A 15185-nucleotide genomic window follows, 5' to 3' on the forward strand; every position below is an offset into this window, starting at 1 on the left:
TCAGGAGCAGACGGAACCTTACCCCAGGCCATGCGGGTCTAATGGGGCTAGTCAAACCGACCATGTTGCGGGGCGGCGCACGCTTCCGTGACCGGGCCCCTCGCGGGGCTACCCCGGTCCAGATCCAGGAACAGGCAGCTATGGCCTCTCAAACGAATCCTGAACATGTGACTTCAACCTCTTAAGTACCCTTCCCCAGACTCCTCAGCGGGGCCAGACGCACCCACTGATTGGCTCCAGGGAACGTGGATACCTAAAGCGTCCAACCAGGCCTGGTTTTGGGCCTGGCCTGTGCACCTAACTGTACACATGACCAGGCAGAACTCTAACACAGCCCAGCCAAACTGATGCCAAAGTTAAACCTACACAATCAGCCCTCAGAACCCCTTTAGTGTGTCATCCTTAAACTATCACCTCCACCGTAAATAAAGTGCTCACTTTCCAGCTTGCACAGACCTCCTACCATGGAAGGTCAGTGACATTTGTGGCTCTAAACCCAGCCAGGGCCGTTAACCATCTGAGAAAGCCTCTTAGGGCATGTGGGTCCACCATTCAGATGACATTATCACAGGAGCTCCTCAAAATACGAAAGGCTTGCCATAGTATAAAATCTTTAAAAGCTTTATTCAGAGCATATAAATTGTTGCACTTACATAAGATAGAATATAAAATTGCATTGGAAACACATAAGCCAGAAAGATCACAACAGCCCGTGCTTCTGAGACTTCAGCATGTCGCTCCGCCCTACATGTTTCATCATAAGATGGCGCCATCTGGGACACGAATATGATTTATAATTTGGGACTGCGCTATATCTCACAGTAGGGCTTGGTGCTTTCTGATGTTCGTCTTTAATCCTGACCAATAGCGCAGTTTTTACCCTGTCCCAGTTCCCAGCATAGCTGGAGAACTGATCACGAGTGTGCTCTCCTGTGTGGTCAGTTTTTAATAGGAAAGCAGAGGGACTGGCAGGAACCCAGGGATTTCACACATATGCCCTGTACACATGATAGGATCCATGTTTTTTTTCTGATGGATGTTGGCTCAAACTTGTCTTGCATACATATGGTCACACAAAGTTGGAAGGAAATTCTGAACGTCAAGAACGCGGTTACGTACAACACGTACGATGAGCCGAGAAAAATGAAGTTCAATTGCCAGTGCTGCTCTTCTGCTTGATTCCGAGCATGCGTGGCACTTTGTGCGTCGGAACAGACAATGTTGGAAAATTTGAGAACCAGCTCTCAAATTTTGTGAGATGGAAATTCCAATGGAAAATGTCTGATGGAGCCTACACATGGTCGGAATTTCAGACAAAAATCTCCTATGAAACGTTTTCCGTCGGAAAATCCTATCATCTGTACGGGGCAAAAGAAAGCAATACAAAGAGAACAGGATGCTTTTTTTTTATACAAGTACATGGTACAGCTGACACATATCAGGAATTTGAAATGTTGGAGTAACAAACACTTTAAAATTGACTTGTTATCAGTGTCTTGCAATTACTTACACAGCAGACTAGTAGAGGAAGGGGCAGGGGTGGCAGCCAACCAAGTTTTCTGCACTTAAATGCTGCCACACACGGTTGACACCATCTGAACCAAATAAGTTTATCTTGGTCTCATCAGACCACAGAACATGGTTCCAGTAATCCATGTCCTAAGTCTGCTTGTCTTCAGCAAATGGTTTGCTGTAAGCCCCTGTACACACGGTAGGAGATTCCGACGACCAAATCCGTCGGAGTAATTCCGACGGATTAATTCTGGAAGAGGTCCGGATGTGATGTTGCATACACACGGTCGGACTAAGTTGTCGGAAAATCTGATTGTACATAACGTGATGACGTTATTTCTTTACGAAGGGACTACGTTCATGCTAGTAGCCAATAGCTTTGGTCTAGGAATTTGATCTGAGCATGTGTGGCACTTTGTCCGTCGGAGTAGGCTACACACGATCGGAGTATGACCGATCGAAGCATTTTGTCTGAAAATATTTCCGGCAAGTTGGAAAAATTGGTCCGACGGATATTCCGACGGAAACAGTCCGATGCAGACCACACACAGTCAGAATATCCGACAAAACGCTCCAATCGGAAACATTCCGCCGGAATCTCTGACCGTGTGTACAGGGGCTAACACTGTTTATGGAAATAATGCACCGTTATATTAAATATATTTGTAAAGCGCTGCGTAAACTGTCGGCGCTATATAAATCCTGTATAATAATATATATATTTTTTACGATATTCATGTTTTTTTGACCATTGTATGTGATTTAAAACAGCAAATGTATCTGTAACAGATCAAACAAAAAGTACAAATCAGGCACAGCATATTCAAAAAACACGTCTGCACGGTTCAATCTAATACAGTCTAAGTGCATTCTCATTAATGTGCAGAATGTTCATCACCCCATCATTATCCGATATTGCAAAATGTACAGGCAGCCGATTCTTTTATTTTTCCCACTGGCTTTGGGCACAATGAATCAAGAGGATTTTTACATTAGCGCTTGGTCTTTTGTTTACTGACCTAAATAAACACTCACTCCAAGAAAAATACCTAGGCAGCCATCCAAATGTTGTTTGATACTGTAGTTACCCTTGCCAATATTTGTAGATAATTAGGCAAACTCTTCATTACATGGCTGACTTTTTAAAAACAGCAGAGTAAGGTTTATAGGCCGGGTAAATAGAGTCTGTGCCCCTCTAATGGCTCGTTGTCAGCTGTGCAAGTCATTTAACTGGCTCTGCAATCATTTTGTATTTTAGCATTCTATAACATATCCACTATTACTGGCACTGAACTGCCTTTTTAACATTAAGTTAAACAAGAATACATTATACTGGTCAGTTTTAAGAATCAATTAATACAAAACAGATATTTCAGTTTTTAGTAGACATGAAGCAGTTGCGTGACCTATTAGTTCCTTTAATGCTTTACTCCAGGCAAACATCTAAATACACAGTGGAAATATACACATCTAAATACACAGTGGAAATACATATATCTTGATTTCTGTGCCAAAGGATTTGTATTTCTACCCATTTAGTTCATTATTTTACAATGCCCTACCAAACAGCACAGCCAGGAGGATGATGTGAATTTCTTCGTGTAAATGAAGGGTGCTTCTGCATCTTTAAAGCGCAAATTCACCCAAAAGGGGACATTCTGCCTGTTTGCATCCTCCCTCCACTGCCACATTTGGCACTTTTTTTTTGGGGGGGGGGGGGGTACCTGGTTTTGACAGGTACTGCTCCCTCTTCTCGTAAGATCACTGCAGTGATCTGAGCAGATGTTTGCCCACCCCTTTCCTCACCGCAGCCTTCTGGGACAAATCACAGTTCCCAGAACACTGATCTCAGAAAACGCAGCGTGGCAGGAAACTGGCTGTGAAGCTTCAAAGTTAAGATGCCGGCTCCTGGATCCGAACCCAATTGAAGAATTTGCTCGGGTGAGGAAATCGCTGGGTCCCTGGACAGGTAAGTGTCCTTATAGCTATAGTGTTTGTAGCTGCTGACTTGTAATTTTTCTGGAGGAGACTGGAGCTCCTCTTTAATATCATTCTGCTCCTAACTTTCTGATTGAGCAGTGAAAGAGCAGCAGACTGGTGCAGCCATCTCTTTGCTTGCACTGTTCTGCTCCAATCAACAGTACTTGTGCTCCATTATTGATTGGGGCAGTGTTTGGTGGGGATGGTATGTTGAACTCCTAGAGATCTAGACTGCTGTGCTCTGTGTTGAGCAGAAACCTGGCTCTCTAGAGTGTTTTCACTCTTTGCTGCACCAAATATGAATTGAACAATAGACACTCTTTTTATTACTGCATATGCAGGTTTAAAGCAAACTTTCCCCATGACTTCACAGCATATTCTTAAAGCAGAGTTTCACCCAAAAGTGGAACTTCTGCTTTAAGCACTCTTAACCCCCTGACATGCCTTTTGGCGTGCCATTCTTTTTTTGTGGAGGGGGAGGTACCTAGTTTTGACAGGTACCCAGCTCCCACTTCCACTCGCGCTGCCAAGGGGACTCTTTCTCTCCCCTCCCTCCCTGCAATCTTCTGGGACATGTCACTGGTCCTAGAAGGCTGCTCGGTCATTCAGGACACGCAACGTGACTCACGCATGGGCAGTGCGCACCAGGCTGTGAAGCCACAAGCTGTCACAGCCGGGTGCCCACGCTTGCAATGCAATGGAGAGGAGAGGAGAGGAAGAGGACAGATGCTTCAGGTGGCCACATCGCTGGACCGTGGAATAGGTGAGTGTGTGTTTATTAAATGTCAGCAGCTCTTCTCCCAAAACAGCTGTCTCCACAATCCCACAGGGTGGCGGCTCTGTTTGCAACAGGAAATGAAGTAGAAAAGATGTAGCTGGATAGCCGCACTCCAAATTATTCAACTTTATTTCAAAAATATAATTAAAATCATAGCATCTAGGCTTGTATACAGACTAACTGCACAGCCGCTGACATGTTTCACACTGAACACGGTGTTTAGTCATAGCTCAGCGTGCGGCTATCCAGCTACATCTTTTCTACTGCTGACTTTTAATAAACAGAAAAACTAGTGGAACTCCGCTTTAATTTTCTTTTCACTCTTTTTTTTCCTCTCTTTTCAGTACTGGGAACCAAAGGTAATACCTGGTACTTCTGGTTTTAAAAGGAACATGTGCCTCCTGCTCTACACTCTTCCCTTACTCCCTCCTCTGATTGCTGTAACTCTTCTCTTTTCTATCCATATTGCTTCTTATTTTTTCTAGTCAGTATTCTGGCTAGGCCATTTAGAAACTTATGCATACAGGGTGCAAGTTGTGCTGACAATGGTATCATAGACTACCAAGGACTGAGCAGATGTCAGATCTCTTTACCCTTTGACACCCTACTGTCATAGATCATATTAAACCCACTGGGATATCCTATAGCTACCTAGGTAGCAAGATGAAGACTTGTAATGTTATATATTGTCTGATACCCACAGTTACCGTTTACCTTCTTGCACCCCTAGTTCTAAATTGTTTACACTTAGCATCTTGTCTTATACAATTTTTTGGTACTCTCGTATATCTCAGTCACAATGTATATCTTATGTTATGTGACTTTGTGTAAATGAAGGATGATTCTGCATCTCCTATATCTCACAATGTATCTCATATATAATGACCTTTATGTTGTTAACTAAACTCTTCTTTCCCAACAAACAATAAAAAAAAAGGAACATGTGACAACACCTTGCCAACCAGTGTTGTCAAACAAGGATTCCATAGCTTTGTGCCGTTTGTAGCCTACAGTGGACTTTGCTTCCATCCTGGTGGCTGAATGGAGTGATATAGGAGCAAATCAAAAGTCAATATAAGCTACTAGGGAGACTAAATTAACCTCTTTCCAGCCATATAATCTAGATTTACAGTGGGAAAGTGGCTCAGTTGTGTCAGATCACGTACGGGTAGGGAGCGCATGCCACTGGCAACCCGGCCGTGCTCTGATTAAATACAACAGATTTTGATCACCGAGTGCCGTCAATGAATTACTGCTGGTACCCGGCGATCTTCATGAATTTACACAGGATAGGGCTCTGCCTATGTAAACAAGGCAGAGTCCTGTCCTGTCAATGGAGAAGTAATAGATTTTCTTTCCGTGCAAAGCAGGGAATAAAATCGATTACATCCCCTAGTAAAAGCACCTCCTACAGTACACCAAAACACTGGCTAGGTACACATTTAACCCTTTGATTGTCCTAGATATTAAACCCCTTCCCAGCCAGTGTCATTAGTACATTGACCGTGCATATTTTTAGCATGGATCACTGTATTCATGTCACTGGTTCCCAAAAAGTGTCCAAATGTCCGCCACAATATTGCAGTCCTGATACAAGTCGCAGATCAGCGCCATTACTAGCAAAAAATAAATAAAAAATTAATAAATCAAAATTCCAATATGTATCCCATAGATTGCAGACACTCTTACTTTTTTGGCAACCTATCAATATACACTTATTGGGATTTATTTATTTTTTATTACCAAGAATATGTACCAGAATTCATATTGGCCTAAACATATGAAGAAATACATTTTTTATTAGATATGTTTTATAGCAGAAAGTAAAAAAGGTTGTTGTTTTTTTTCAAAATTGTCAGTCTTTTTTTGTTTATAGCACAAAAAATAAAAAAAAATTGTGGTGATCAAATACCACCAAATGAAAGCTCTATTTGTGGGGGGGGAAAAACGTTAATTTTATTTGGGAACAGTGTCGCACAACCACACAATTGTCAGTTAAATTACCGTAGAGCCGTATCACAAAAAATAGCCTGGTCATTAAGAGGGGCAAATCTTCCAGAGGTCAAGTGGTTAAAGAGTTTTTCTACCCAATAATAATAAAAAAAACAAATCTATAGTGCTGCTGCAGGACTTTGAATTTTTGAATGTCTGTTTTTTGCATTAGATAGCTTTCAATTCTTTCTCTCCAAATGCCCCTTCCCTGCTTACTATTTTAAGGTGGCTATGTCCCTTTACAGGATCCCATTGGTTGGCAAAACACAAGTCCACTTTAAGGCTTATGTTGTTTTCTATTTCTTGGCATGTTTGAGCATGTGTTGAGGTCCCCATACAACCAAATTGTAGACAGCAGTTGTAGAAACAGCGAAGGACTGGGTAGGAAAACACATCTTTATGAGTTTGAGTAAGCCCAGACAATTAGCGTATATCTCTGCAGTTTAAAGCTGCCAATGAGAGCAGTCAAATATTTGAAGCAGGGGAGAAAAAGAGTTTCATTACTGAGAAATAATTCCATAAAGAATGCAGTAAGCTGCAGATCTTCTATGTGTGCGTCTGGTGCCAAGTCTGCACATCTGTGCACGAATGAATACCTATTACCAAATGTTATAAAGAGCAGATTACCATTCAACCATTAACAAACCCTCCATGCTGGAATTTACAGTTTCTTCCCATGTTCTCTCAAGATTTACGCTAGCTGCCAAAATGATATGTCTGGTAATGTCCTTTTCATAGCGAACTTTGTTTACGGACAGGCAGCACAGGAAGCCCTAGTGTAATAATACAGTTCAATGCAACAGGCAAAATAATGAGTAATTGTCTGCTTTAATAAAGGTTCCATGTGTTGGATAAAGACATGTTACTGATCTTCACAGGTCTGTTCTGCAGTATTTAGAGACAGTCTTAAGCGTTAAACTGGGAGTGATAATATAATAGATGATGCAATTTATTTAGAGACTGCTGTGGGAGAGCACAAGCTGTTTCATACACCTGCTTTCCATAAGTCTCCAGTGATCCTATCAAAAGGATGATAAGAAATCATTTGTTTGTCTTCTTATCCGATAGGAGAGTGAAGGGACATGTGTCCATTCTTTGTGCCTCTAAATTGGTTCTGTGATGTGCAGAGCCAACTAACCTTAACACACAGTGACCCTCAATGGATCAGCCAGTGTCTGATAACCTGTCTTGTTCTGCAGGCCCTGCCTTTACTGTCATGCACTTAAAGTTTCATTTTAGGCAAATATAACAAATGTCCTTTTGTGTATTGAGTAAATGTAACACCTACAGTAGGTAAATTTAGGCAGGCCTAGCTAGTCGCTAGACCTGTTTGTTTTCATTCTGGGTTGGGAGTGGCTCAAGGTAGCAGCTGGTGACGCATAGGCCCCATCACTTCACTGTCACCTCCCTCTTCCTTCTAGAAAGCTCCAGAAGGAGAGGAGGGGGAGAGATGTGGGGCTGTTTGGTTGATCTTAAGGAGCCGTGACCAATCCCCAACTTGGATTGTCAGGGGGCAGGCCTCCTTAAAGGGGTTATAAAGACAATTTTTAAAAAAAAATAACAAACATGTTATACTTACCTCCACTGTGCAGCTTATTTTGCACAGGGTGGCCCCGAACCTGGTCTTTTGGGGTCCCTCACCGGCTGTCTCGGCTCCTTCCCACAAGAACTAACCACATTCATGTGAGCTCTCTCGCATGGTGGTTAGTTCTTGCGGGTGCGCTTCTGTGATACGGCCGGCGGCTATAGCTGCTTGCTGTATCACTTAGCCCCGCCCCCCCCGTGCACCGCATCGTTGGATGTGATTGACAGCAAGAGCCAATGGCTGCGCTGCTTTCAATCTATCCACTCTAGCCAATCAACGGCCAGGCTGAGCGGTGAAGAGGGCATCAGGGGGAAAGCGCAGCAGGTGAACGGGCTCAGGTAAGTAAAACAGGGGGGGCTGGGGTGGCCGGATGATTTTTCACCTTAATGCATAGGATGCATGGGGGTGGCAGGGACTGTATTTTTTCTGCTGCAGCGGATGGGGAAGAGAAATTTGCCAGCTACAGTCAACAGGTGGTGGTGTGCTGCTGGCAGTTGTGCTGCTAGGACCTGGGACACCTTGTGCTATGCCATAATCCCTGTCAGTGAAGTCTGCTGAGAGTTAATGACTCGGCATAGCAGGGGCAGACTGAAGTGGGTAAAGAGGAGGAGGAGTGGCAGATTTGTGTCCTTTTGTGTGGCTTTTAGGTGCTCTTGCCAATGGGCTGAGTGGTTGGACGTTAAATGACTTGTTAAACATGTGGTACCTAAATGGTTGGTGATTTTGCCATGTTTGATGTGCCTGAGACACAGTTTGCAGATAGCAGCAGTGCGATCTGCTACATATGTGCTTAAACTGGCCCAGACAGCTGAGCTTTGGGGAGAGGGCTGGGAGATAACAGCTGCAGAATGTGATGGAATAGGGTGGCTGCTCTCTACTCATTGTTGATGTCGGCCTCCTTGGGGTTGTGCCACCTCACCTTCAGTTTCCTCCTCTGCTCTGGCGCCTAAGTCTTATCAGTAACCTCATCATCATCATCATCTCCTCCATCTCCATCATTACCACTAGAGACAACTTCGCAATACGCTTGGGGAACATGAATTCCAATTTGTCTACCAGTGTTCCCTCCCTCTCTCTAGGCTCATGTTCCTGTCATCCTCAACCTCAGAACCAACATCTGAATCCAGTAATGGCTGGACATCATCAAGGGGCAAGTGGCTGATGCTGTGGTCAAATACTGTAACTCAGCTGACTCCTCAATGGCTGATGTTGGGGCTACGGCAGGAATAGATGTGGAAAAGGAGGCAGATTTGTGAGAGTTTTAGTGTCACCGGCACAAAGAAAATTATATATATAAATAAAGTAATAATTGGATCTGCCGCAGTTAAATTATTCAATACCATAGGTTTAGGAAAATATATGTTTAAAAGAGAAAGGTAACTGCACTGATTCAAGCATTTACCAATGATATCTTACCACTACTGCAATGTATAAACCTTTGCATACATACTGTGAAGTTGTGGTGTAAGGTTTATACATTGCAGTAGTGGTAAGATATCATTGGTAAATGCTTGATTCAGCGCAGTTACCTTTCTCTTTTAAGGAGGCAGGTTTATCAACTCGGGCAACTGCAGGGGAATGCATGCTTGTCTCTGCTTGCATGACAGAGGATGAGAAGGATGAGGAAGGTTTAGTAAGCCAGTCTGCCACCTCCTCTGCATGCTGTGGCTGGATAGCACAGACAAACTCACTAAACAGAGGAAATGATGCCCTGTCTGAGGAGGACTGACCACCACGTCCACCTTTGCCTGACGACACATTTGTTACTGGCCTCCTTACAGTGCCAAGGGAACGTCTGCCTCTCCTTGTTGTCCTCCCAAACACACTCCTCTAATACACTATAATATACTCCAATATAGTGCGCCAAACGTACAGTGATGCACAGAACTATATGGCGTTAAACTGGCAGTAACACATATAAAACGATATGGCCTTAAACTGGTAGTAATGCACACAGAAGTAAATGATGTTAAACTGGTAGTAACCCAATCAAATAGACAGTGTTTAACCCTTACTACACTGATGCTACCTGAACTGTCCCTACTCTAGCTATACACTAATGTAAAGATTACTGACACAGTCTCACTACACTACACTGAAACTATCTGATCTGTCCCTACTCTAGCTGTACACAAAGCTGAATCATGGTCCTCCTCACTACACTCACGCTATCCCTAAGCTAATATTCTACATATATATATGAGGATACTAGTTGCCTTTCAGCATCTAAAAAAGTCAGAACTCCTGATCTGTATACTTGTTCTGGGTCAGTGACTCGGAAACTATTGAAACTTTGAATCAATATAATGGCCAGGCAACTAACCAGGGTTTTCGAAAGGAGAGTTTTTTTCCTTACGTAAAACTTACATGTTCTGTAGCATTGTTTTGTATTGCACTTCCAGATTCTGTTTACTTAGATGGTTCTCCAGCTAGGGAGAACATCTACATAGTGTTTTATGCAGGAGTTCACTCTGAATGCATTTCTGAAAGCATTTTGATATTTATATTAATAATTGTCCAACATGGTCGGTGCATACGGAATGAAGTTCGTACAAAGGTCATCAATATGCACTTGTGTCTAGGGCAGCATAATCTCTAAATACAGCCCTGGACCAAATTAAGAAAGGACTTATAGACGGAGTTAAAGGCAGTTTGATAATGTTACAATTAATATTTTGTAAGACATAAACCAGCCGTATGTAACTATCTGCAACTGATAACCTGCAGCTAGCACATTGGCTAATTAGATGGAGGCAGTGTGTGAAGAGTAGATTGCTGGGGCTATAAACATTCATTAGAAGATATTTCTACCTTTATAGAATATTCATTGAGGTCAGCCAGGGGCACTTCTCACAAGGTTAATGATGTTGACTAGGACTTTTGTTCATTGAGCTGCGTGAATCACTACAGGGTTGGAAATGAGACACTGAGATATGGCCCTTTCATACTCGTAATAGTACACCACCAATGTAGTTTTAAGCACCAACGGTAATGTATGATTTGTAATATTTTTTTTTGTTGCCTAAATTTAGCATTTCGTGTGTACAAACATTAATAGAGCCCAATTTAAATTTATACTGTATATATAAAATACTAGGACTGAGGTGCATATAGACATATGAGAGCTATAACCTGGTATAACTGTTAATGGATGGATTTTAGGCACACCCTATATAAAAGTACATAGTAAAATAATTTGCAATTCCAAAGATTGTTTGCCAGCCCAATCGTGTATGTGTAGCTTTTACTATCTGTAAGTTGCTTTAAAAACATAGCTACCTGAGATTTTTTTTTGCATCCCCTGTGTAACTTTTATTCTGCAGCTGCCATGTGTGCATTTTCACAGAGAGTACATTTAGAGAGCCTATTTTTTCCATGTGTGCTTGTTGACTCTGAAGTCTAGAGAGACTTAAGAGTTATACTATGAAGGAAGGAGAGAGAGTGCTGACAGCACATCTTAATTCCAGGAGACCAATAGGTACACAGAAAATTGTGTGTGTTATCAATTTAGAATTCATCAAATACTGAGCTGAAACCTGAATTATGAAGTGGGAATGTCTAGGCTCCTTACATGGGTAGGTTTTTTTTTTTATATACCTAGTGTTCTGAATATTCTCATTTACATGTTTGCTATTTCCAGGGTTGTTCTTGAATTTACCCTTACCATGTTATCCAGCCACTATTGAGTTGTGCCAGAAGGCTTTGTCAGAAATATTTTTGTAGGGTGAGATGGGCCAAGATAAGTGTTAAATATGTAGAGAAGCATTCTGGAAAGGATTTTTTTGGGATATTGGTATTTGGCTTTGATACAGTATTGGCTCCTAAGTTTTCAGGGACTAGCCTTCAAGGGCTTGAAGGTGAGTTGCTGGGAAGATCCAGCTCTGAGAAAGGGGACACCTTTGGAACACATTAGTGTCTGCAGCCCTTTATGACATCATCATAAGCCCATTCAGGGGCACAAATAGTGGTTCTGATTGTTTCTATTTGATATAGGTGATGAATCCTTTATACAGTTTTTTGTGAGTATATTAACATATTTTGTCTTTCTGTAATAAAGTACATATGGATCACCCCTGTCTGAGGAGGGTGGCAATGCTTAAAGTGGAAGTAAACTCCCCTATCGTTTTCAGCCAAGGAAGTTGCCATCTTTGCCTCTGTTTAATCTTCAACTGCTATGGTGCTGCACATGTGATTCGTTATGACACCAGCCATTGGATGGTTTTATAGTTTGGCTGAGAGCACAGCCAATGTGCAGTTAGCATTCCCGGCATGCCTTTTTTTTAAACTGTTTAAATCGATGGGTTTACTTCCACTTTAAGTGTACATAAGTGTACATCTGATGGTTAATGCTTCTTTTGTGGATTCAAGATACGGACACCTGCTGTAGTAGAGAGCACCTTCTTTCGTCTTACTTACTTTCTTGTCCCACACTTTAGCGTTGAAGTTGTATTTGTTTTGAACATTCTCCAAATGCTGAGCTGAGACCAGAATTATGAAGTGGGCATGGCTAGGCTCCTTACAAGTGTAGTCATTCATATACCTAGTGTTCTTCTGAATGTTCACATTTACATGTTTTCTATTTCCAGGATTGTTCTCAAATTTACCCTTACCGTGTTACCTATTAGCCACTACTGAGTTGTTCAGAAGGCTTTGTCAGAAATAAAGCTGTAGGTGTAATGGGTTAGGACAAGTGTTAAAGTATAACTAAAGGCAAAACTTTTCTATTCGTTTTGGATATAGTAGAGAGGGACTAGAACGCTTGTCAGTTTTTATTGCTGTCTGTGCCCCAGGTAAGGAGATCCCCCCTCTCTATTTCCTGTTTACCATTACCATTGAAAGTGAAAGTAAAAGAAAATCCAAAGTTTTGAGTTGTCCCCAGAAAAGTGATAGATAGGAAATCTTACAATGTGGACACTAGTTCTGGTGAGTTGGGGATTTGGCAATGGGACAGGAAGTGGTTATAACCCTCCTTTGCTCTATCCAAAATGGGAGGAAAACATTTTTTTTTGCCTAAAGTTCTACTTTAACCCCTTGACGCCAGTGCCTCCTGGCTCTTCAAGGGGTTTTAGATGCCAGGAGGCGGGGTGGAGTTTGTGATCATGTGACTTCAGTGATTGGCTGTCACAGAGGTCACATGATAAAAAAGCTCCTATTACAAGTAGAAATTGGGAACTTTCCATTAGCCTCTGGTAATTATTCAGGAGAGTGCGCACAACACGCAGTCTTGGCACAGGTCTGTTTACCTTTAGGTACGCATATATGCGGCCTCTCTGCGTTAATGCCCATCTGCCAAGAGGCCACATATATGTGTGCGGCCAGCACCAAGGAGTTAAATAAGTGGAGAAGCATTCTGGAAAGGACCTTGCTTTGGATATAGGAGACTCAATCCAGTTTTGACTCCTAAACTCACAAGGATTATCATTCAAGAGCTCAGAGGCGAGTTGCTGAGAAGAGTTTGCTGCTACAGAGGTCTAACTCAAGCTGTCCATATGTCATGGACTTCGAGCAGAGGACTCTTTTTGTGAATGATATATGTTGTAAAAGGGCTCTAACCTTTAACCACTTCAGCAATAGACAGATTTAACTACTTCCTGACCAGGCAATTTTTTGAGCTACAGCACTGCGTCGCTTTAACCGACAATGCGGTGTTGTACCCAAACTAAATTGATGTCCTTTTTTCCTCACAAATAGAGCTTTTGGTGGTATTTGATCAACTCTGCGGTTTTTATTTTTTGTGCTATAAACAAAAAAATAGCGACAATTTCGATTTTTTTTAAAATAAGCAATATTTGTTACTTTTTGCTATAATATCCCCAAAAAATATATATAAAAAAAAACATTTCTTCCTCAATTTAGGCCAATATGTATTCTTATACATTTGTGGTAAAAAAAAAAAATCCCAATTAGCGTATATTGACTGGTTTGCGCAAAAGTTATCACGTCTACAAAATAGAGGATATATATATATATATATATATATATATTTATATATATATATATATATATATATATATATATATATATATATATATGTCATTTATACTATTATTATTATTCTTTTTACTAGTAATAGCGGTGATCTGCAATTTTTAGCAGGACTGCAACATTATAACTGCGGCTGCTGGTTGGGAAGTGGTTAATATGTACTGTAGGATGTGTGTAGAATTCTTTTTTTAACAGGTGTTTTTTTCCTCCTAAGGCAGGGAATAAAAACGTAAGCCCCCAAGATGCAATGCAAGATTACAGTACTTTATCATAATTAAACTGTGCTGCAAATAAGCAGGTTGGCCCATACACACAACTTTTTAAGGGTATCTCACCAAACGTTAGGTCTCAGGCCGCGTACACACGCGGGGACTGTCTGCCGAAACTAAGTTCGTCAAACAGTCCGCTCAAACTTTTGAATGAACGAACACGCCCACACACGGCACTTTTTGAGCGGACAAATACGGCAAACTTTGTTCGTCGTACTAAGTCCGCGCAACTTTTGAAATGAACGGACTCGCCCACACACGAGGCAACAGTCCGCTCATTTCGAGCGCGTGTGCAGGTAGGCGGGGCCCGCGACGGAGACGTCGCGGGCTCCGCCGCCTGGAATGTACTTAAAGGGGAACCCCAACGCCGAAAAAAATCGGCGTGGGGGTCCCCCCAAAGTCCACAACAGACCCTTGTCCGAGCACGCTACCCGGCCGGCCAGGAAAGGGGGGCGAGCGAGTGCGCCCCCCCTCCCGAGCCGTACCAGGCCGCGTGCCCTCAACATGGGGGGTGCCTTGGGGAAGGGGGGGCCGCGCGGCCCCCCCACCCCAAAGCACCTTGTCCCCATGTTGATGAGGACAAGGGCCTCTTCCCGACAACCCTGGCCGTTGGTTGTCGGGGTCTGCGGGCGGGGGGCTTATCGGAATCCGGGAGCCCCCTTTAATAAGGGGGCCCCCGGATACCGGCCCCCCACCCTATGTGAATGAGTATGGGGTACAATGTACCCCTACCCATTCACCTGTAAAATCAAAGTACCCAAAAAAAAAACACAACACACGAGATAAAATATTTTATTGCACAGCTCCGGGGGTCTTCCGTCTTCGGGGGTCTTCTCGCCGGACTCCTTCGCTATCTTCTTGTAGCTCTTTTGCTAGCGGAGGAGTCCGGCTTTCTTCCTCCCCGCCGCCGGCCTCTTCTCCCGACTTCGACTTCGGGGGTCTTGTCCCCCTCTTCGGTTCTTCTGCCGGGCCACCGCGCCTTCTTATAGCTCTTTTACAGGCGGTGGCCCGGTCTTCTGTCGCCGCCGCCTTCCGTTCTTCTGCCGGGCCACCGCGCCTTCTTATAGCTCTTTTAGAGGCGGTG

The 15185-nt window shown here is 42.9% G+C and overlaps 1 protein-coding gene across 7 annotated transcripts in view; it reads left to right on the forward strand.

The window, feature by feature from the left end:
• MACROD2 (mono-ADP ribosylhydrolase 2) overlaps window positions 1–15185 on the forward strand; it is a 3459957-nt gene that overhangs the window by 1974595 nt on the left and 1470177 nt on the right. The window lies entirely within an intron of this gene.

This window comes from Lithobates pipiens, unplaced genomic scaffold, assembly GCF_037356315.1.
Source record: "Lithobates pipiens isolate NorthernLeopardFrog02 unplaced genomic scaffold, aLitPip1_a1.2 Scaffold_18, whole genome shotgun sequence".
Lineage (NCBI taxonomy): Eukaryota > Metazoa > Chordata > Amphibia > Anura > Ranidae > Lithobates > Lithobates pipiens.